Source organism: Dryobates pubescens, chromosome Z (assembly GCF_014839835.1).
Source record: "Dryobates pubescens isolate bDryPub1 chromosome Z, bDryPub1.pri, whole genome shotgun sequence".
In the NCBI taxonomy this organism is placed as follows: domain Eukaryota; kingdom Metazoa; phylum Chordata; class Aves; order Piciformes; family Picidae; genus Dryobates; species Dryobates pubescens.
In genome coordinates, this window is record NC_071657.1 from 61,144,882 (window position 1) to 61,164,692 (window position 19,811).

Sequence of the window (19,811 nt, forward strand, 5' to 3'; positions counted from 1 at the left end):
CTCTCACCATGGAAATTTATTTTCTTTATGTTCATGTGGAACCTCCTCTGCTCCAGCTTGCATCTGTTGCCTCTTGTCCTATCATTGGGCATCACCAAGAAGAGTCTGGCTTTGTCCTCCCCACACTCACCCTTCACATATTTAAACATTAATGAGGTCACTCCTCAGTCTCCTTCAGGCTAAAGAGATCCAGATCCTTCAGCCTTTTCTCATAAGGGAGATGTTCCACTCCTTTCATCATCTTTGTGGCTCTGTGCTAGACTCTTTCAAGAAGTTCCTTGAGGTTCTTCTTGAACTGAAGGATTGTGACCATTTGAGGCTGTGCCTTTAAGAAAGGGACAATACTGGGACACTGGCTGAATGTTATTGTATCAAAATGAAAACACTGATATTCTAAACACATTTCATTGGTGGACGGGCAGAATGCAACTTTAAGATTTAGAGCAGTTGGAATTTTTTCTGAGTTTGGGTTTCAGCCTGTTCTGCTGTGCCAACCTGATCTGCTTCTCTCCCTGCCTGCTTCTCAGCAAACTAAGCGGAGCTGACCTTGAGATAAACAAAACTAATCCTGCATGGGCTTTTTGAAGCTTAATAACATCTCCTTTCCTTACTAACTGCCATTCTTTCTCTCTCTAACCCCTTTTTGGGAAAAAAGGGAGGTAGCGGGGGAGAGAGGGGGTTACAGGGAGGGAAACCCTCCTCTCGAGGAGGGAATTTTGTTGTGTTATTTTTCTTTGCTGTATATTTCTGTATATATATTGTAAATACCTGTATGTATTGTGTTATATATAACCTGCTTTCCATATATATGCTTGTAAATACAGTCTGCTTCTCCGACTGAGTTTAGCTGTGGTTTCTTACTCTGTGGGGGAGGGAGAGCTAGGCCCTCTCTCAACCTACCACAGGGATCCAGAACTGGACACAATATTCCAGATGTGGGAAAGAGAACCTCTCTCAACCTACTGACCACACCCCTTTTGATACACCCCAGAATGGCATTGGCCTTCTTGGCCACATTGCTGGGTCATGGTCATCTTGTTGTCCACCAGGCTCTCTTCTTCCTGGAGCTTCTCTCCAACAGATCAACCCCCAGCCTATTGTGGTCAATAGGGTTGTTCTTTCCAGATGCAAGACTCTATGCTTATCCTTGATGTATTTCACTAAATTTCCTCCTGCCCAAATCTCCAGGCTGTCCAGATATCTCTGAATGGCATCATAGCCTTCAGGTGTGTCAGCCCCTCCACTCAGTTTTGTGTCATCAGCAAACTTACTGACAGTGCTCTCTGTTCCCTCATCCAGGCTGTTGCTGGATACATTGAACACTACTGGTCCCAGTACCAACCACTGAAGGGCCTCACTAGATACAGGGATACAGACTTTTTACTAGACTCTGTCCCGTTGACCACAACTGTCTGATTTCTTTCCTCAACCAATTAGAATAGAATATAATAGAATAGAATTAACCAGGTTGGAAAAGACCTTTGAGATCGAGTCCAACCTATCATCCAACACCATCTAACCAACTAAACCATGGCACCAAGCACCCCATCCAGTCTCTTCCTAAACACTTCCAGTGATGGTGACTCCACCACCTCCCTGGGCAGCCCATTCCAATGGCCAATCACTCTATGAAGAACTTCATCCTAACATCCAACCTAACCCCCCCCGATGCAGCCTGAGACTGTGCCCTCTTGTTCTGGTACTGGTTGCCTGGGAGAAGAGACCAACCCCCACCTGGCTACAACCTCCCTTCAGGTAGTTGTAGACAACAATAAGGTGTCTCCTGAGCCTCCTCTTCTCCAGGCTAAGCAACCCCAGCTCCCTCAGTCTCTCCTCATAGGGCTTGTGCTCCAGATCCCTCACCAGCTTTGTTGCCTTTCTCTGGACACGTTCAAGCAAGTCAACATCTTTCCTAAACTGAAGGGCCTAGAACTGGACACAGGATTCAAGGTGTGGCCTAACCAGTGCAGTGTACAGGGGCACAATGACTTCTCTGCTCCTGCTGGCCACGCTGTTCGTGATGCAGGCCAGGATGCCATTGGGTTTCTTGGCCACCTGGGCACACTGCTGGCTCATGTTCAGCCTACTATCAACCACTACCCCCAGGTCCCTCTCTGTCTGGCTGCTCTCCAGCCACTCTGACCCCAGCCTGTAGCTCTGCATGGGGTGGTTGTGGCCAATGTGTAGAACCTGGCACTTAGATGTGTTAAATCTCATGCCGTTGGACTCTGCCCATCTGTCCAGCCTGTTGAGGTCCCTCTGCAGAGCTCTCCAACCCTCTAACAGATCAACACTTGCCCCCAGCTTGGTGTCATCTACAAATTTACTGATGCTGGACTCAATCCCCTCATCCAGATCATCAATAAAGATGTTGAAGAGCATGGGGCCCAGCACTGATCCCTGGGGGACACCACTAGTGACTGGCTGCCAGCTGGATGTGGCACCATTCACCACCACTCTCTGGGCTCAGCCCTCCAGCCAGTTCCAAACCCAACACAGAGTGCTGCTGTCCACGCCACAGGCTGACAGCTTGGCCAGGAAATTCACAATCCACCTCACTACCTGATTATCCAGACCAGTTTAACTTTAAGGATGCTGTGGGAGATGGTGTCAAATGCTTCACTGAAATCAAGCTAAATCACATCCACTGCTCTACCATCATCTATCCACCTGGTTATGTCCTCATAAAAGGCTATCAGTTTGGTCAAACATGAGTTCCTCTTGGTAAAATCATGTAACTGCTCCCAGTGATGTTCTTATCCTTGGTGTGCTAAGGACAAGTTGCTCCATCTCCATTCCAGGGATGGAGGTGAGGCTGACCAGACTGCAGCTACCTGGATCCTCCTCCTTGCTATATTTGAAGACCGGAGTGACATTTGCTTTCCTTCAGTCCTCAGGCATGTCTCCTGTTCCCCATGACTTACCAAAGTCCCCCATGACTTACCATGATGGAGATATTCTTAAATTTTAGTGTAATCTAATCTAGCTGTCCCTGAGCTCCAACAGGATGGGATTAGTTATTTTAAGGGAAATTATCTAGTTTGGAAAGGGGCAAGGTAAATCTATTTTCTATGCAAAAAAAAAAAAAAAAGAAAGAAAAAAGTGTGGCTACATGATAGCTAACAACTAGCTTCTGTAGCTTCTGTGCACAGGTATATGTTTAACCCCAAGGAAGTTGGCATTCTCCATGTGAGGATCCTGCAGTGTGCCCAGGCAGCTAAGAGGGCCAATGGCATCCTGGCCTGCATCAGGAACAGTGTGGCCAGCAGGAGCAGGGAGGTCATTCTGCCCCTGTACACTGCACTGGTTAGGCCGCACCTCGAGTACTGTGTCCAGTTCTGGGCCCCTCAGTTTAGGAAGGATGTTGACTTGCTGGAACGAGTCCAGAGAAGAGCAACAAAGTTGGTGAGGGGTTTGGAACATAAGCCCTCTGAGGAGAGGCTGAGGGAGCTGGGGTTGCTTAGCCTGGAGAAGAGGAGACTCAGGGGTGACCTTATTACTCTCTACAACTACCTGAAGGGAGGTTGTAGACAGACGGATGTTGGTCTCTTCTCCCAGGCAACCAGTACCAGAACAAGAGGACACAGTCTCAGGCTGCGCCAGGGGAGATTCAGGCTGGATGTTAGAAAAAAGTTCTATACAGATAGAGTGATTGCACATTGGAATGGGCTGCCTGGGGAGGTGGTGGAGTCGCCATCACTGGAGGATTTAGGAGAAGACTTGACAGGGTGCTTGGTGCCGTGGGTTAGTTGCTTGGGCGGTGTTGGATTGGTTGATGGGTTGGACGCGATGATCTTGAAGGTCTCTTCCAACCTGGTTTATTCTATGTATTCTATTCTATGTATTCTATAAGAGAGTCTGAGCATATATTCCATGACACGAATAGGCTGGTGCTCCAGTTATTCTGGTAAGAAAGAGCACTAGACTGGTTTTTGTTGTGAGATGGCATCGGTTGTTTGCGTTGGGTGACCGTGTGGTAGGTTATTCTTAGACCACTGTTGTTGGCAGCCAGGAAGGGTGTGCCACGGTCTCCTCTGACCACCTGGTCAGGAGTCATAACACATAACACTGGTGCCTGTGGCTGCAGGTTAGAGTGTGATATACAAGTTAATAATTGATGTTTGTTCCTTGTTTTCAATTCTTTGGACTGCAGACATAGAAACGATAACATCTGTTTAAAAAAAACACCCCAAACCCCAACTTTTTGCAAAGAACAGAATGGTTTTTTACATCTCATGTTAAAAATCCCCAGAAATGGTAGGTCAAGGAATGGATGATCTGCTGTCTATTTTTAATGCATGTTCTTTAAAGAAGGACAGATTAGATACTCTGAGGGAGGTCACTCAGTAATCAGAAAACTTCGTGAAGCACCCACAAAAGGGTGCAGCTGCCGTTCTTTGTATGATTTTTCCAAGTTCAAATGAAGGTTACATGGCTACTGAGATGAAAAGCAGTCTCCTCTGTTTTTTCCCCCCCTTTTTTCCCCTACCACAGCCTTTTTCCATTACTAAAAATGAGGATTGTGATGAATCATGTCTTCAGCTGAATATCAAACACAAGACTGCAGTCTTCAATGAGTATTAAATATAGATGGGAATATAAATAGAGAAGAGGATGCTATTATGTAGGAAGGAGGAAGATAATAGCAAGGCACAAGTCAGCTATTTAACATGTGTTTTCTGAACCTTTGGTATCCTAGGTTCTTTTATCTGGGGAGAAGAGGCCAGTGGGTTAGCATGACTCTGTAGCAGGCTGTTGGCTCTCCTCAGATAATTGGGGATGAATAGCCACTATCATCTAAGAAGCAATTGTGATTCTGCTCTATCTCTGTAAATATCTGAGTGCACATTTCACCCAGCTTTGTGCCCACATGGCTGCCTCCAGCAGTGTTTTGTGTTATTACTAGCGCACACAGCACGGAGGAACCCCTGAGCTTAAACTTTTCTATTTCATGAAGAGAGAGAGCTTGCAGGTCAGCCCCTAATCTGTGCTGATTGAGATGCAGGACTCTGCACTTGCTCCTCTTGAATTTCATTAGGTTTCTCTTTGCCCAGCTCTCCAACCTGTCCAGGTCTCACTGAATGTCTGCCCAGCCTTCTGGTGTGTCTGCCACCCTTCCTAGTTTTGTATCATCATAGAATCATAGAATGGTCTGGGCTGTAAGAGACCTCCAAAGGTCATCTAGTCCAGCCCCATGTAAAGTAAGCAGGGGCATCCTCAACTAGATCAGGTTGCCCAGAGCACTATCAAGCTTCACATCGAATATCTCCAGGAGCAGGGCCCCAGCTGCCTCCCTGGGCATCCTGTTCCAGTGTTCCACTACCCTCATGGTAAATAACTTGTTCATAGTATCAATATCATAGTATCATAGTATCATAGTCAGGGTTGGAAGGGACCACAAGGATCATCTAGTTCCAACCTCCCTGCCATGGGCAGGGACACCCCACACTAGATCAGACTGGCCAGAGCCTCATCCAGCCTGGGCTTAAATACCTCCAGGGATGGGGCCTCAACCACCTCCCTGGACAACCCATTCCAGGGCTCCACCACTTTCACGGTGAAGAACTTCCTCCTCACGTCCAGCCTGAATCTCCCCACCTCCAGCTTCATTCCATTCCCCCTAGTCCTATCACTACCTGAGATCCTGAGAAGTCCCTCCCCAGCCTTCTTGTAGGCCTCCTTCAGATACTGGAAGGCCACAATTAGGTCACCTTGGAGCCTTCTCTTCTCCAGACTGAACAGCCCCAACTCTTTCAGTCTGTCCTCATAGGAGAGGTGCTCCAGCCCTCTGATCATCCTCATGGCCCTTCTCTGGACACCTTCCAGTATGTTCAGATCCCTCTTGTAATAGGGGCTCCAGAACTGGAGGCAGTAGTCCAGGTGGGGTCTCACCAGAGCTGAGTAGAGGGGGAGAATCCCCTCCCTTGCCCTGCTGGCCACACTTCTCTTGATGCAGCCCAGGATCTGATTGGCTTTCTGGGCTGCAAGTGCACACTGAGAGCTCATGTTGAGCTTCTCCTCCCCCAGCACCCCCAAGTCTCTCTCCTCAGGGCTGCTTTCCAGCCAGTCACTGCCCAGCCAGGATTTGTGCCTGGGATTGCCTCGACCCAGATGCAAGACCCTGCCCTTGGTCTTGTTGAAAGTCCTGAGGTTGGCTTGTGCCCACCTCTCCAGCCTCTCCAGGTCCCTCTGGATGGCATCCCTTCCCTCCAGCATGTCTGCTGCACCACACAGCTTGGTGTCATCAGCAAACTTGCTGAGGGTGCACTCAATGCCACTGCCCATGGCACCCACAAAGATGTTGAACAAGACTGGTCCCCGGACTGATCCCTTAGGGACTCTGCTTGTCACTGGCCTCCACTGGGACGTGGCCCCATGGACAGCCACTCTTTGGGTGCAGCCATCAAGCCAGTTCTTTATCCATCTAGTGGTCCACCCATCAAACCCATGTGTCACCAGTTCGGAGACCAGGATGTGGTCTGGGACAGTGTCGAAGGCTTTGCTCAGGTCCAGGTAAACGACATCAGTTGCTCGCCCCTCATCTATTAATGTTGTCACCTGTTCATAGAAGGCCACCAGGTTTGTCAGGCAGGATTTGCCCTTGGTGAAGCCATGCTGACTGTTCCCAATCACCCCTTCACTATTCTTCTGTGTCAGTAGTGCCTCCAGGAGGATCTGCTCCATGATCTTTCCGGGCACAGAGGTGACACTGACTGACATCCAATGTTCCTAACATCTGATCTAAGTCTGCTCTTCTCTAGTTTGAAGCCATTGCCCCTTGTCCTGTCATTGCAGGTCTTCATAAACAGTCTCTCTCCATCCTTCCTGTAGGCCCCCTTCAGGTACTGGAAGGTTGCTATTAGGTCTCCCCAGAGCCTTCTCTTCTCCAGGCTGAACAACCTCAGTTCCCTCAGCCCGTCCTTGCAGCAGAGGTGCTCCAACCCCCTGATCATTTTCATGGCCCTCCTCTGGACCTGCTCTAGCAGGTCCATGTTTTTCCTATATTGAGAGCTCCAGAGCTGTACACAGTAGTCCAGGTGAGGTCTCACCAAAGCAATGTGGCAGAATCACTTCTCTGGGGCTGCTGGCAATGCATCTTTTGATGCAGCCCAGTATGTGATTTGCCTTCCGGACTGCAAGCACACACTGCTCATGTCCAGATTCTCATCCATCAGCATCCCCAAATCCTTTTCCACAGGGCTGCTTTTTTTTCACCTCATCCCTCAGTTTGTATTGATAGTGAGGATTGTTCTGGCCCAGGTGCCAGTGCCCTTGCTCTTGTTGAATCTCATGAGGTTCACCTGGGCCCACCTCTCCAGCTTGTCCAGGTCCCTCTGGATGACATCCTGTTGTCCCTCTGCTGTATTGACACCACCACACAGCTTGGTGTCACCTGCAAACTTGCTGATGATGAACTTGATGCCACTGTCTATATCAAAACTTGCTGAGAGTACACTCTGTCCCTTCATCCAGATCATTGATGAAGATGTTGAACAGGACTGAACCCAGTACTGATCCCTGGACAGCACCACTCTGCCCCACTGACCACAACCCTCTGAGCTCTGTCCTTTAGCCAGTTCTAAATCCATTTCACTGTCCAGTCATCCAATCCACATTTCTCAAGCTTGGCTGTGAAAATGCTATGGGAGACACTGTTGAAAGCCTTGCTAAAGTCCACCTAGACTACATCAACTGCCTTCCCTTCATCTACTTATCCACTTGTGTCACGGTAAAAAGCCATCAGTCTGGTCGAGCGTGACTTCCCCTTAGTGAATCCATGCTAAATACACTTGATAACCCTCTCTTCTATATGCTTTGGGACAGTGCCAAGAACAAACTATTCCATCACCTTTCCAGGTACGGAGGTGAGGCTGACTGGCCTGTAGTTACTCAGGTCCTCCTTCTTGCTCTTTTTGAAGACTGGAGGGGCACTGGCTTTCCTCAGGCACCTCTCCTGAGCTCCAGGACTTTTCAAAGATGATTAAGAGTGGCCTAGCAATGACTTCTGCCAGCTGCCTCAATGCTCACGGGTGTGTTCCATCAGGGCCATGGATTTGTGGGTGTCCAGGTTTACTTAACTGACCTCTTCAATCAAGACAAAGTCTTCTGTTTTCCTGACTTAGGCTGTGTTCTCAAAGGTGTGGGATTGCTAAGGGCCAGACTTATCAGTACAGACTGAATCAAAGAAGGCATTCAGTGACTCTGCCTTCTCAATGTCCTCTGGCACTAGGGCAGCCACTTCATTCAGCAGCAGGCCCACATTTCCACTACTCTTCTTTTTGCTTGCAGTGTAATTGAGGGAACTTTGCTTGTCCTTGATGTTCCTTGCCAGACTTAATTCTAAAGAGGCCTTTGCTTTCCTCATTGCATCTCTACATACTCTGACAACATTCTTGTGTTCCTTCCAAGTGGTCAGCCCCTTCTTCCATGTTTTATAAAATTCCACTTGAGTTTATTCAGTGACTTCTGTGTCCTTTACTTAATTTCTTGAACCCTTCAGTTTGCTCTGTTCTTGAGCTTGAAGGAAATGGTGCTTGAGTATTAACCAATTATTTTGGGGGATCCTACCTTATCATGCCCTATCCCATAGGATTTCTCCAAGCAGTTCCTTGAAGAGCCTGAATTTAGCCCTTCTGATATCCAGGGCTGTGATTCTGCTTGTTTCTCTGGGTCTACTGTACAGGATCCTGAACTCAACCATCTCGTGGTCACTACAGCCAAGGCTGTCCTCAGCATTCTGTCCTTGTCATATAAGGTCCAGCTGTATTCCTCTCCTTCACCACCTCTGTCAAGAAGTCATCATCAACAATCCCCTTAGAGTCTTGATCAGCTTCACCATTGTCACTTGTGGTTGTTACACACGACAACACCCTGACCATGCACTGCCCTCTCTTCTCTGTGCTCCCATGAACTCTTTGTTTCAGAGAACTTCAGATGGGCAGGGTATCCCACACTTGGAAGGAAACCTACTACAGGCTGAAAACGGATGGTCTGTTGGTTCTCCATGTATATAGCTTGAGGGGAGAACCTGAGAGGTGTGTTAGAGAAGACAAAAGAAGACCTGCATGGTACAGGCAATCATTTCAACTGGACCGAGGTCAGACCTATCACCAGCTAGCCTCTTCTTGGTAAGAAGATGCTTGTTGCCCAGCTCATGGAGTCTGATGGGTCTTACTGTATTCCAGTTTATATTGAATGTGACACCATTCTTTTCTTCATCTATTCAGAAAATACCAAACACCCTTGTTTGTTGAACCATACACGACAGACACCTTACTCTACAGATTACTCAAATTATATTGTACTGAAATAACAACCTTTTGGGAATGGAGTTGGGACAGTCTTCCTTGTGACCTTGTAGAATTCCTTGAACACAAAGTTTTCAAGATCTGATCCATCTGGTTGTTCAAAATTAGAAAGTTAACAGTGAGGTATAATGGACCAGGCTTCAATGGTTATAAGTACTGTGTAAGTCTAGGTTAAGACATGAGAGTTTTGCTAAAATCATTTAACAAGAAAGAATCAAAAGTCATAATTCCTATACAGTCCCTTTAATTAATTAATCTAAAGATAAAAAAGGGTCCTCTAGAAGGCCCACAAGGATATTGCTAGCAAAAAAATTAGTCATATCTGCTTTTCATATACATGGCTTCAGTGGATGTTTTCAATGAGCAGAAGAGCCCTTAATGATTTGGCTTAGTTTTTACCCATCAACACCACTGCACCATCTGTCCTGAAGTGGTAATTTTCTGTGATAGCTGTACAATAACACAACATCAGTGCTTTTCAAATATCAGGATATTGAATTAATCATGAAGGGGTTTTCATTAGCACCTCAATTAAAAAGACTTTCCTTAAAAAATATCTGTCCAAGGATCATTTCAAAGAAAATGAAACATATGTGATCAACTCATCAGGTCTACTGTACCTTGCACTAGTCTTGACCCCTCCAGGGGCTCCTAGCAACACTACCTCTAGTCTTTCTCTGGAAGTCCATCTTGCTTTAAACTTCATTTTTTTCCCCCCATTTTTAAGTTTTGTGGTAGGACACAGCCTTCTTTCCAGACCCTGCTTGGCTGTAGTTGCTTATGAAGTAAAATCTTGAGTGCGTTTTGCACAAAATAATTTTTGCTCTGACTTTAAAAAACTTGCCACCTAGTCTGCTTTGATAATGACCACCAACACTCTTCAACAATTAGAGCATCTCATCAAAAATGATGCTAGCAGGGTTTTGAGTTACCTCTGTTAAGTTGTAGGGGAGTACAGGGTCCAGCCAATACACTCTCTTAGAGATCTTCACTGCCTGCCAAAGGTATCAAGTTACTTGCCCTGGGGTTCCAAGCTAGTTAAAGCCTGCATGGATGCAGAACACAGAAGGAGAGATACAGTAACTCCACAGAGATGAGGGAAAAGGAATATTTCAGCACACTCAGAGATGAGGCAAAAGGAATATTTTAGGAGGTAGAAGAACTATAGCACTATCTTTCCTGGTACGCAGCCATGTGAGATATGCTGAAGTCATTCATGTGTATTCTGGGAAGCTCCTCTGAAACAAACTTTCTGTTTCTGATCTCAAGATGTGTGTGAACTATTAATACAGTATGACTCCACTATCTGTGTGGTTTTTTCTGCCTGTGAAATGTGAAGACTTGCAAGTCTGGAAAGACCCTCAACAGCACATCAAGTTTACCTCCTTCTGCTGTGACAAGATGTGTTAGTTTTGTTATCATCCCTCCAAATAAAGCTTTGCAAGGAACTTTTTCAGGTGGGTTGTTCAAGGATTTATTATACTTGTTCCTGGAGAGCTTCTCATGATGCCTGGCTTGCATCCACCTAGCTTGCTGCAGTACACCCACTCTGTCTGCTGCATTCCTCCATGGGCACAGGGACAGCCAGTTTGTTTCCTCATTGCTGTATCATTTTATGTGTTTGAAGTTCAATTCCCCAGAAACACATTCTCGATCAGTGTTGTGGAGATAACATTCTCCACAAGTTTGGTGCTCTGAGGCTTTCAGAAAGTGGAGAGCAACAGCTGTCTAAACAATTCCTGCCGCTGCTAATAAACTTCCTACTCTCTGCCCTGAGCAGTCTGATGGCATGTGCCATGAAATGTCAGAGGTGGAAAGCCCCCTTGGCACAGAGCCTGTCTTTTCCTTGGATGGATGAGAATGACTGACTGTGAATCTGTCTAGGCTGCTGTAATGAAGCTAAGTGTGGCTCTGCTGAATGTTGCTGCGCAGCCAGCAGCCCAATTTTCCTCTTACTCATTGTCTGAACGCAGCCACTAATCATGACCGAAATGGTTAGTTCTGGTCTAATTATCACTCCCCACTGGAATTTACTGTTACTATTGCGGGTCAGCTATCAGCATTTTCAATTCCAATTTGCCCAGGAATTGTAATACAGACTTCTCGTCTTGCCTTATCTTTTCCTGTGTATGATGTGAGATGTAACAATGTGATTCATGCCCTAAACAAATCAGCATTGTTACAAGCCCTGTACTGAAACCAGGCCACCTTGTGCACACTTAAAAGCACCAGGCTGAAGTCTGAGCATCATCAGTACACAAAATGACCTTATTACAGAGATTTCTTATTTGAAGTCTTAATTTTTAAATACTCCTTCCCCCCCCCCCCAGTTGAAATTGCTTACACTAACAGTTAGGAGTTAATTGTTTCTGCCCTATTGATAAGACCAGGAGCTGAATCCAGGAGATGGTGGGATCACATACCTGCTGACAATATTTACAATATTTGTGCTACATATGGGTAGGATCCTGGCATAATAGGTGTGTCTGGCTGTATCTATTACCTAATTCTTTAACAGTAACTTCATACATCTGCCATAGCTTTTCAGCTTGGCTATCTATTAATCTTCCCAAGGAAAGGGATCTTGAGCTCTTATAGGCTCTGATAAGTGTCCCAGAGTTTGAAGATGAGATCCAGACACCATGAGAGATGACTAAGGTATGTAAATTCAGCAGTCAGATGACTTTTCCTGCAATGATTTTCTAAGGCTTACCCAAACTTGCTTTGGAATAGCAGAGCCTGGATGTTTTGGAGTGCCGTCATCATCCTGACTAGCACAGCAGAGGAATCTGTGCGCCAGACTTAACACAGCATTTGTACTTACCATTTTTCTCTCACTAGGATTTACTTACTGTTGGTTTTCTCTCATTTTGTCTCTTTTTCTCTTACATCTCTCTCAATATCAACAAGAGTGACTTCTCTGCAGGAACAAAGAAGGAACCTACACCTAGGCTCTTGTATTTGACCTTTTTTGAGGTTAATGAGCCAGTTAATTGAATTCAAGATACTGATAGTTACTGTGTAAACAGTGAGAGTAGAAACACTGTGTTGCTCTCTGCACTCTTAAATTAGGCCTAAAATTTATTTATCAGGATCCTATAAAGGCCTGAAGTACATTTTTTCAGTAGTGAAAGAAAAGAACTATCTGTCGCATAGAAGTTTGTCCTTTCTCTCTTCCTCCTTTCCCTGCTTCTGTGTTATTATACCGTTAAAAATAAGATTTAAAGCCATGCAAAATCAGGACCTACATAAGTATAATTTCAATGATATTTGCAAAGAGTGAGGCTTTGTGTACAGCCTTATTTCTTTCAGCATTTAATGCTTAGCCTATAGCTCGTTCTTTGTAAGATACAGTTTCCAGTTCCTGAGGAAACTGTAACACAGTAGTGGCTGAGACCAGTGTAGTGCAGAAAATCCTTGGGGCCTTACTAAAGCTCCCAAGGCCTTACTAAAAACACTTAAGCAAGTGCAATGATGGGTATATGTGTTACATGCTGAAGTCCTGTTCCTGCAGTGGGTGAGGGCACAACTTACTCACTTCTGATCTGATTTATATAGGTTTCCTCTTAGGAGTGCTGAACATTGGGGTCCTTCCTCCAGACTTTCTTGCTTTGCTGCTGTGAGCAGGGCAGTGAGGGTGCATGGGGTACAGCTTCTACACCATCTGTGAAGTGACATGGACAATACTAGAAAAGGTAAGTTTATCTCTTGTTTTACTGCTCCATGACATTCCGTGTAGACTTTTTTTTATTCCCCCACAGCAAACCACTTAATGGAGTCTAAATTCGAACTTATGCATGGCTATTAATGACCACACAGCTGTAGCCACTGTGTTTGCTGTTATTTTGGGACACTTTTTCAACTGTTGTAAATTTTTTAGTATTTGATGGACCCAGTCTAGACCCCCACATCAAAATTTCTCCAATAAAGAATAAAATACAGGCCATTGTCACAGGTGACTCACTTCTGAAGGGAGTCTAAGGCCCCACACACAGGCTGGATGCATGAAGTCTGCTGACTTCTGGGTTAGGATGTAAGGAGAAAGCCTCCTTCCATAAATCAACCTCCAGACTAATATGCACTACTGGTCTTTCAGATAGGCAGTGATGAAGTAATGACAAGAAGTCCATGGACAATGAAGAGAGACTTCAGGGTCTTAAAATGACTGGTTAAGGGATTGGGAGCACAGGTAGTGTAGTCCTCTATCCCCCCCAGTTGTGGGGTGTGATGAGGGAATAAAACAGGAAGAGACAGCAGATCAGTGCCTGTCTCGGAGCCCATTGTTTCCAGGAGGACTGTGGGTTCTTTAATAATGGGTTGATTTATAAGACACCAGGTCTGCTAGCAACAGATGGGATACACCTGTCTCCAAGAGGGAAAAAAATCCTATCCCAGGAGCTAGAAGGGATAAATCATAGAAATTTTATCTAGATTGCAAGGGGAAAGGGTACAAAACTGGGCTTGCTAGAAATAAGCCTGGGGGCAGCACACATAATATTTGAAGGATGATGTGCTAGCAAGGTCTTTCAGTCTGCTGTATTAGTGGAGGTAGGGAATGGAGACCCGCACGGCAGTAAAGATGTATGGGTCACTGGTGGTAGTAACCATGGGAGCACCCGACAACAGTCAGGTAGGAACTGGTGCTTCTCCCTACAGAAAACTGGCAAGACCTTTGGATCAGCTGAACTGCATCTGTGCTAAAGCCACACAGAATGGGAATCAAACAGGAGGAGCTGGAAGCCATTGTGCAGCAGAAAAACTATGATACAGTGAGAATCAGAGAAATCACAGAATCAAAGAATTAATGAGGCTGGAATGGACCTCTGAGATCATCAAGACCAGCCTATGACCTAACCTCTAACATTGACTAGACTGTGTCTCTAAGTGCCAGATCCAATCTTCCCTTAAACCCCTGCAGGGATGGCAACTCCACCACCTCCTTAGGCAGTCAATTCCAGTGTCTAATTACTCTGGCCCTGTATGTCAGTGACTGTTTTGATTGTATTGAGGCTGTAATGGTTTAGCACAAGGGCTGAACTGCCTGCTCCCCCCTAGCACAGAAGTGAGGGGAAGCAGAGAGGTTGCCTTGGCAGCAACCCCTTTCACGCAAAGCCCTCGGAGATAAAAGCTCTGCTCATGTCTGTGCCACAGCAACAAGCTGCAGAAGCCAACAGAAAGTGAAACTGTACTCTTTCAGCTTTCACGTGTTTGACGCCATTTTGGTTCTGTTTGAATCCACATGCGTGCCCTGTGGGTTACAAATGTGGCGGCTGAATATACTGGACTAGAGATCAATTTGCAGTGAGTATAGTCTAGGAAATCTGATTTCTATAAGCATCTGTTAAAAGGTTGGCTGCCCTAGAGAATTCTAGCGCTCCCCCACCATTGTGGGCAGAGCCTGCATGTTGCCATTGTTACTTTTTTTCTTTACAGTTTCAATTACTGTTTGTTGTTTCTGGTTTTTGGTGAGGGTTTTGTTGTGTGTGTTTTTGTGGTTTTGTTTTGTTTTGGTTTTGTTATTATGGTTAAAATTGTTAGATGTTCCTGCTGGTGAGGTATCTGTTCCACAACCAAATATTTCAAACCACTAAATAGGTTTTGTTAATATTTTCCATGGGATTTTAAAAATTATTAATAAATTCTTAACAATTTTATTAATTGTTCTGCCTAACAAATATTTATAATCATAACACATACACAACCCAGGACTGAGATGAAGAGGTAAGATATCATAGGATATCATAAGATTTCTTATGTAACATAAGATATCATAAGTAACATAAGCTATCATAAGCACACCTTAGCTAATAATCTGATTAATCTAATAATACTAGGCATGATTACCTTAGCTTAGTCTATTTGCAGAAGAAACACAGTGAATTACACAGGAAAAAACCCAACATAACCCAGAAAACCAAACCCATTGCTATCTGACTCCAACTCTTTCCGCCACCATGCTTGCAGAAAAGAGCCCTCACCCAAAAAGCGGGAACTCAGAAGCAGCAACTGAAACAGGAAGCCTCCCGTGTTGCAGTCTGAACTTCAAGACCCACAATACTTTGCTCCAGTTAGCATTTTTGTTTTTGAAGCTATCACAACTGCAACACAGTATGACTAACAGCAGCAGGTTCAATTCAATCCATGACATGATGATGACAGGGTTGAGTGTTCATGGGTAGGAACCAGGGAAAAGGCCAAAAAAGCACATATTGTGGTGGGAAGCTGCTATGGACCACCCAACCAGGGTGAAGAGACCGATAAAATACTCTTTAGGAATCTGTGGGAAGTCTCAAGGACTAGAAAAGGTGCCTTGCTGGACCTACTATCTGTGAGCAGAGAAGGACCCATGGGTGATGTAATGGGCACAGTGATCACAAAATTACTAGTAGAGCTGCTGGTTGCTGGAGAAGTAAACAGGGTGATCAGCACAAGTGCCACCTGGGAATTCCAGTGGGCAGACTTTGGCCTGACTCAGAAACTAGTCAACAGTGTCCCCTAGGAGGCACTCCTGGAGGACCAGGATGACCAGGAATGCTGGACACTGTTCAAGAAAGAAGTTTGGTCCCAAAGAGTGGCTGTTGACTTAAATCCAGATGGCAGTTGGTCACTAGTGATGTTCCCTAGGGCTCAGTCTTGTTTAATATCTTTACATGGTGTTCCCCACCTTTACTTGATGTTTCCCAAGTCTTGTTTAATGTCTTTGTCAATGGTCTGGGTGAGGGGTTAAGTGCACTGTCAGTAAGTACGTAGATGACACCAAATTGGGTGGGAGTGCTGATCTGCTTGAGGGTAGGAAGGCTCTACAGAGGGATCTGGGGATTGATGTGCCCAGAGAGGGCTGGATTGTTGTGCCAAAGACAACTGTATGAGGTTTAACAAAGTCAAGTGCTGGGTCCTGCACCTGGGTTACAACAAGCCCATGCAGTGCTAAAGGCTTATGGCAAAGTGGCAAGCATCCTGGTCTGTACCAGGAATAGAGTGGCCAGCTGAAGCAGTGAAGTGATTGTGCCCCTGTACTTGGCACTGGTGAGACCTCATCTTCAATACTGGGATCAGTTTTGGGCCTCTCACTACAAGGACATTGAGTTTCTGCAGTGTGTCCAGTGAGGTGAAATGAAGCATTGTGAAGGGTCTGGAGATCAAGTCTTATGAGTAGTGGCTGAGGGAACTGGGGTAATTTAGTCTGGAGAAGAGGAGGTTGAAGATCCCTTCACCTTATTGCTTTCTACAACTTCCTGAAAGAAGGTTGTAGCGAGATGGGGGTTGGTCTCTTCTCCTTAGTATCAAGTGACAGAATCAGAGAAAATGAGCCAGGGAAGGTTTAGATTGGATATGAGGAAAAATTTCTTTCCTGAAAAAGTTGTCAAGCATTGGAACAGGCTGTCCAGGGAGAAAATGGAGTCACCACCCCTGGAGATCTTCAATAATCATGTAGACATGGCACTTTGGGACATGGCTAAATGGCCATGATGATGTTAGGTCGATAGTTGCACTTGATGGTCTTAGAGGTCTTTTTTAACTGAAACAATTCTATGATTTTATCATTCTATGATTCTGAGTTTGTTACAGCTCAAATAATTTCAGAAATAGGATTCTCACAGCAGCTGTTTATCATCTTCTGAAGTAGAGTACACCTTTAAGCTTTCCACTGTCTGGTGGGACCTGTGATGCAAACCAATCACCCCTGTCTGTTTACTAACATTCTCCATGACTTCTTTATGAAAATTAAAGTATGCACATTTTCCGTGCTAGCATCAATCTGGCATTTATTAACTAATCTTAGATAGAAATAATGAAAACATGAATCCAATGTGACTTGATGATCTCTATAGTTAATGGTCTCATTACTGATGCCACTGTTTTAAATGATGGTACTATAACTCAATATGCACATTAATGTAAGACGCTGATAGATTATTAATTATCCAAATGCTGAACTAAATTAATCCCTTATATAATTCCAGGGAAGTCACATCATGCCAGGATAACTCCTTGTTGTTCTAGGTATGATTGCTATGACTAAATTAATGCTGATTTGCTATATTATCTGCTAAAACCCAGACTGACTTTCTATGTAACCAAAAAATAATGAAATGAGTATCAGGGACATCTTTAGGGTTGCATACCCGGAGGGCCTCAAGACGACGTGCGGCCCATTTTTTGGCTGGAAAACAGGAGCAATGACGCCTGAGTTACTCCTGGCAGGTGTTAGTCCAATCTACTCTGAAGAAATCTTGAATGATGGAGGTTCCACAACCTTTCATAGCAATTTAATCACCCATTTGACATCTGTAGTGTACATAAATCACAAGACATTCAAGGATGCTGAAAGGCAGCTAGATGCCTTCCTCTTCTACCAGTTCAAAGTCACTATGGACTTAGATTAGCTGATTTGATGATTTGGGTAGATATGACCCTCATTTTCATTTGCTACACCTTTGCAGGCCCATTTACTATTTGGATACATTGAGGTAAAGCCAAAATCACGTTGTCTAGCAGTACTCACATGCCTTGATGCTATGACGTTAATAGACAGCAAGCCCATTCAGAGAGTAAGTCTGTATCCTAGCTTCTTATCAACGAGGTGTGTGCTGGGTCTTGTGTGTCTCTTACTCGATGCCAATGACATCGCTAAAGAACTCTCACCTAGAAGAAAACTTTTATCCAGCTAAAGAGGAAGATTCAGAGGTCAGATTTTATCAGAATTCCATAGCTGGAATGAATTAATTTTCTCAGTAACTATTAGGCGACTAGTGTTGTGCTACTTTAATGATATCTCTGCATGAATCATTGTTTTACACAGACTTTCACAAGTATTGAGAGAGTGCCCAACTGATTGTCAGACTCCCTCAGCAGCATTGATTTTACTGCTGCAATATTCAGATGATGAGGTAACTGCATTTTATCAGCTTATTGAAAAAGTCTTGTTAAAGCAGTCAATGGCCATGGACTTATCCAGCATCCTTGTTTCTCTTTGATTGCTGTTCTGGTTTTCCTTTTCCTTTCCCTTTTCCTTTTCCTCCTTTTCCTTTTCCTTTTCCTTTTCCTTTTCCTTTTCCTTTTCCTTTTCCTTTTCCTTTTCCTTTTCCTTTTCCTTTTCCTTTTCCTTTTCCTTTTCCTTTTCCTTTTCCTTTTCCTTTTCCTTTTCCTTTTCCTTTTCCTTTTTTTTTTTTTTTCTTTTTCTTTTTTTCTTTTTCGATCTATTTGGTCTGAGTTTTGCAAGGACCAGTGGAGGTCATGACATTGCTGTTTCCACAGCTATCACAAGGTTACTGCTATCGTTTCCCATTCTTGGCAAAGGTAGCAGCCTGTGATAAGGTGCTGACAAACTCAGACTTCCAGTGGTGCTCAACATGTCAGGCAAATACAACAGGAAAACTTTCACACAGAGATAAGTGTTAGGTTGACCACGTGAAGGCGGTATAGTACCTGCATGAGGTATTTATGCTGATAGGCTTTGCAATAAAAAAGGGAAGGAGTTCTGAGAGTCACGATCATTGTGAAAACACAAGTTGCTCCATGATATGAAACCACACTGTTTCCTGGTGCTTGCATTGACCCAAGTGATATTAAATGCCAAAATGTCTATGCTGACCACAGTGTTTGCATGCATCTGATTGGCATTTACAGCTCTGCCTGCCATCCCCAAGACTCTTCCCCAGTCTGAGCTGTGCTGCATCTTCACAAGAACCTTCTGTATTTCTAGATTACCCTGCCAGTCACCTTTCCATCACCAGCTGCCAGAAACTTTAATATGATTAAGCGCAATAAAACTAGTTTCTATCTCTGGCGCCTGACTCAGGTTTCAGAGCAAGGGAAAAAGTCTGACATCACCCTCTGCTTGCATCTGTGTTGGGTAGCTAATGAAATTACATGAAAGGTTTGAAGACCATTAAAGTCAATGTTGATCCTTATTTCAAATTTACTGCACCACAGGGCAGGCTTGAAAGCATCGTTTTTCAAAGGTGTATGCATTGCATTGGATTGCAGTGAAGAGCCCTGCTGGCTGTAGAGGATGCCGTCAGAAAACTCTGAAGTGCATTGGCTAGAAGTCTCCACAGCTCCTTTCCTGCATAGAGTCATACATCCTATTATTTGGTGATAATGGAAACAATAGTGACCTTGGGATAAGAAAGCCCCAGGTGGGCTTCTATGCACAAGAAGGTTTGCAGAGCTTTCCTCCTGAAATCCTGTTGTGGCTCTGAGGCTGAATGTGGATTCCTCTACTACAGGCACAAATGCCTCTCCTTAAACCCAAGACAAATCTTTGAGTCCTCCCTCTACATGTTCCAGAAAGATGGTATTGACATTTTGAGGCTCACACCAAAGATACTTACATGATGCCACTTACATAAAATGCACCCCGTCCTCACTACTTTCCATTCTGTATGAACCTGTTTTATGTGAAAGTGAATCTAAACTGATTACACTAAATAACAATACTGCCAAAGCACAGAGACATTTTGTGTTAAGATCTATGTTCTGTTAAATGGTTTAAAACAT